The sequence below is a fragment of the Cnephaeus nilssonii genome (genome assembly GCF_951640355.1).
Source record: "Cnephaeus nilssonii genome assembly, chromosome: 5".
Classification (NCBI taxonomy): domain Eukaryota; kingdom Metazoa; phylum Chordata; class Mammalia; order Chiroptera; family Vespertilionidae; genus Cnephaeus; species Cnephaeus nilssonii.
The window spans coordinates 88,433,726-88,438,906 of record NC_137076.1 but is presented as its reverse complement, the minus strand read 5'-3'; positions in this window follow the sequence as shown (position 1 = coordinate 88,438,906).

Genomic DNA, 5,181 nt, shown 5'->3' with positions numbered 1-5,181 from the left:
CAGCCTGACACAGAGAGGATGCAAATACGTATTTGTTGAATGGACCCATTACCCTGCTGAGATAAGAAGCGGTCTCAAAATAACCAAGTTATTTAACTAGTGGGATAGGGAAGCTAGGATTCGAACCCAGGTCTGTCTGACTCCCAAGGTCACAGGCTTGGCCATGCTCTGCTGTCATGGCCATCATCTCTGAGCTCCCTGTCCAAGTGTGGCCTGAGAACCAGTGTTGTCAGTGTCACCTGGGAGCTTGTTGGAAATCCAGAATCTCAGCTGCACCCCAAAACTATTGAATCGGCATCTGAGTTGTAACAAGATGCCCCAGTGGTTCAGATACAGTGCATTAAAATGTGAGAAGCTGCCCTGACCGGTTTGGCTCAGTGGATAGAGCGTCGGCCTGCGGACTGAAGGGTCCCAGGTATGATTCCGGTTAAGGGCAAGTACCTTGGTTGCGGGCACATCCCCAGTAGGAGGTGGGCAGGAGGCAGCTGATCGATGTTTGAGGTGTTTCTAACTCTCTATCCCTCTCCCTTCCTCTCTGTAAAAAAAAAAAAAAAAAAAAAAAAAAATCAATAAAATATATTTAAAAAATAAAAATTTATAATAAACTTAAAAAAATGTGAGAAGCTGGTTTTCCATGGCACACACTTCCTCCCCCACAGTCCACCCCCACAGCCACTCAGGGGGTCTATGCCCTTGGCTGACAATCAGCCTCAATCAAAATGCACTTGGCCTTTGGGTCCTTTGTCCTTTGCCATGAGACTGCTGGGTGTAATTGTAGTGCTGGCAGCTTTGGCTGTGACTTAAAATTATTGCCACCCTGAGACCAGAAGCATATTTTCACCTTTTAAATCTTGCATGTCCAGCAGGGTTCTAGCGCCGCAAGGAACATGGTCATGAGAACGGAGACCGTTATCTAACCGGTGGTCTTGCCGTTGAACAGGAGCATCTGGATGGGGCCTCATCCCAGCCGGGGCTCTTCTGTATCCAATCACGGAGGTTGTGGACTCTCGGCTCAGTCTGTTTATTATGTACAGACAATTTAATCCAATAATTATATTCATAAACAATTCCCTAATGATGGAAAAGGCTCTGCTTGTTTATGTCTTGAAGCTTATGAGTTTGGTCTTTCGAAATAGCTTAAAGAATTGCTTTGTCTAGCAGAAGGAACACAGAAGATGGCTCATGGTTTATTTCACCGAAGTTTCCCCATCCCCCTTCTCTCTCTGATAGAGGCTCCCCAGGTCCCTAGGCCATCGACCCCATGTGTCCCTGGCCTCTCCTAAGAACTGGTGCTCAAGAAGTCAAGTGAGGGGTTTGCTCCAGACCCACCTGACTTGTTTATGGGTTTATCTAAATCAACAGTTCTTTTTAAAAATAAATGTTTTTATTTTATTTTATTGATTTCAGAGAGGAAGGGAGAGGGAGAGAGAGATAGAAACATCATTGCTGAGAGAGAATCATTGATTGGCTGCCTCCTGCATGCTCCCAGTGGGATCGAGCCTGCAACCCTGGCATGTGCCCTGACTGGGAATCGAACCATGACCTCCTGGTTCATAGGTCGATGCTCAACCACTGGGCCATTCTGGCCAGGCTGAATCAACAGTTCTTAACCTGAGCTGTGTGCGATGAACTAGGAGGCCTGTGGTCACCAAGAAATTGTATGTGAAGTTTGGTTCATGTGTGCATTTTTACGGGGGAGAGTCAGTCATTTTCTCAGATTCTCAGTGGGGTCTGTGACCCCGAAAAGGTCACTGGTTTCTCCTGCCTCTGAACTTTCAAGACCCACATTTGTCTCTTATGTTTCAGTTACTAGGATTCTATCTTCTTTGCAAATCTGGACGCTCCATGCCAGTGCCATTCACGTCAGAGGTTCTGCATTCTGAAATACAAGACCCCTTTGCAAAGTGCAATAGCCTCCTCACTCCAACACACAGGAGAGGAGTTGTAATTTCATGTGTTAGTTTACAGTTAATGCTTGATGCACCCACAGCTTCCCAGACCCCTTAAAAACCCCGCCCCTCTCCAGGAATCTATAGCTCACAGGGTGAGACTGATCATGGATAATAAGAAATGAAAAGTCCTCAGATATTATCAAGTCCAACGCCCCCATTTTACAGACGAGGACACTACAGCCACTAAGAAGAGGAGGGGCTTGCCCGAGGTCATACACACAGTGTCTGTCCCAGCTGGGGCTAGGAACCAAGTGTGCTGACTGCGCGGATTCCATTGCCGACACCCACACCCTCTCTAGTTTTAGCCACACAGATGTTTTCAAGAAATATTTGTGAAATAAATGAATGAGTATTGGGCAGGGTAAGGATGCCTGTAGAGTTGAAGTTTTCTCTAGTTAGCTAAAATAAGTGGATAGTCTTGTTTCTCTCTCTCTCTGTCTCCCTCCCTTCCTTCCTCCCTTCTTTCCTCCCTCTCTCCCTCTCTCTCCCTCCCTCTCTTCCTCTCTCTCTCTCTCTCTCTCTCTCTCTCTCTCTCTCTCTCTCACACACACACACACACACACACACACACACACCTAGAATGGGCTGATGTAGCAGTTTGAGCCTGGAGGGAAAGATAGAGGGGGTTGAGGGGGATGAGGGGGTGAGGGGGGTGCGGGGGGTGAGGGGACTTCTTTCTCTGGAACTTAATGTTAAGAAGCCCTAACTTGCCTTTATTTAACTCCAACCTCAGTTTACATGGGTTAATTTAATCATTATTTATTGAGCAACTTTTATGTGTTGAGCACTGCGCTGAGGATGTGAGGGTCAGTAAGTCCGAGCATGGCCCTGTCTTCTGGTTGCCCACAGTCTATGAGGCGATGGCGACAAACCTTCGCAGGCCATACAGCCGATGGCTCCATCCTCCTGACTGCAGATCTGTCAGGTCTTCCCTGAGCCCAGGGAATCCAAGTGGCAGGATCACTTCCTTCCTGTGGTGGGCACCACTCTCTCTGCCATTCCCGGTGCCAGGACTGCAAGGAACTGGGGTCCTGCAGTTCAAGGCTTTGTTTCACGTGGAGAAACTGAGCTCCAGAGCAGCCATGCTGGGACTTACCCCAAGCAATCAGAGGATCGGGGGGCCCAACCAGGACCATCACGTGGATCTCAGAGGTTGGTCTTAAGGGCTGGGTCCAACAAGGGGAGGAGCAGAGGGCCCCTGGGGAGGAGGGAGCAGGGAGTAAGGCTGCCCTAGCTTTCCACAGATTGCTCTGGAGTCAGAGGAGCTGCCTTGGATGTGGGGCCAAGGTCAGTCCCTATCACGGAGAAGCTGTCACCTGGCCCAGGCCAGGGATCAACGCTGCCTTCAGGCACCAGAGGCCTGGCAGAAGGAAAAAAAGAAAAAAAGAATTGTTATCAAATTTACGAAGTCCTTCTATGTACCAAAACATGTATATGTGTTGACCCTGTCAACGAGAAAATTGCTGCTGGCCTTTCTCAAAGAATCGTGAGGATCAAATAATAATAATTATTGTTATAACAATAATAGCAGCAGCTATTTATTTGCATTTATTTGCGTGTGAACGTGTGCTGAAGACAGAGTTGTGAGCCAGCAAGCAGCCAGACGCGAGAGCCTGAGCCAGTGTATCCATCCCGGCTCTCCGGTGAGGAAGTGGCTCCATGGAGAAGGGACATGCCCAAGGTCCCTCCGCGGGCTGGCAGTGCGTGGATTAGGACTTGGTTCCTCCTGCCCACAGTCCAGGGCCTTTTCTGATGCCCCTTGGCTCTGTAGCCAGCCCCAAAGCGGGCGAGCACAGCCTCGAGCCTCCAGGGGTGTGCTGGGCCATGCAAGGCTCTTCCCACAGCCTCCACCCTCTCTGACTCTAGGGGTGCAGCACCCCCAGGCTGTGCATGCGCTCTCTGCCCCACAGGCCAAGGTAGCACCCTCAGGCCTGGATGTCACCGGACCTGCACTGATGCCAGTGCATCTCTGCCTGGCTGAGTCCCGCTGACAGCCCCGGGACCAGCGATGTCCCCAACGCTCCTGAGATGAACGTGGGCGATATCCAGGGACGGCACTGAATACGGAATCACTTAATGAGAAAGAGATGAAAAGTCCAGTTATATTTTCAGTCCTTCACATCATATCATTTTAATTTGCTGCTAGCGTGTCTTTAATACCATGCTAATCCTTGCTTGTGTGTGTGTATTAAAAAAAGATGTGTGTTTTGTTGTGTGTGTTTTTTTTAAAGCAGGCCTTGGGCTTGGAGCCTTTGGCAGGCAACAGTATCTAGTTAGAATTTAATAACATTGTTTTTATTGTATTTATTTTTACTTTTAGCTCCTATTTATGGCAGGTGAGACTGGTTTTCCATTTGCAGGAGTGATATAAAGTTTCCATTCTAAAGACATTTATTTAGGTTAAAAAGAGTCTATTTAAAGAAAAATACTAAATGAATAATAATAATACAGGTGGCAGGCAGACATAGCCTCGGTGGTTCAGCGACTCCTGAAATTTGGGAAACACTGATATATGCAGCCGTGGAACAAAAAAAGTCACGTATTCTCAGAATCAGACACCATTGCATTTTGGAAGCCCAGGATTCTAGAATCCCAGAACAGAATCTTAGCACCATCAATCCTAAAATGAATAATGTGACATGTGAGATGCTATGAAACATTGTCTCTCGGAAAATATTAGCATGTGGGGGGAAAGCCTGGGAGCCATCTGCGTGTTCAATCCCCTCATTTTGACGTGGGGAAACTGAGGCTCCAAGAGACTAAGGATAGAATGAAATAACATGTGAAAGAGCCTTGTGAAATGTAATGTGTTCTTCAAATATGAAGGGTATTTGTAAAAGGCCCCCCCCCCCACCCCCCAAAGTTACTGGGTTTTCTAGGAGAGAACTGGGACCAAAATCAGCTTTCTTGACCCCTGTCCCTGCAGCTGTTGCTTTCTTGGCGCCCCACCCCCACCCCACCCTCAGCTATGACGAGGCCCTTGAGGCTCCGCTGGCCCAGGCCCAGCCTCTGCCAGGAGTTGTGGGGACATCTGCGGAGGGAGGGGAGGCTGGAGGGTCCCACCTGCAAAACCAGCATGTTGCCAGAAGGCCTCCAAGGGAAACTCCATTTTAAGATTCTAACTCTCCGTTTTTCTCTGGGGCCTCAGCTTCTTGTTCCGTTCAATAGTCGGGGACCTAACCAATGCTCTTCCTGACCCCCAGGGCTGTCAGCATAGTTCCTGGGTCTT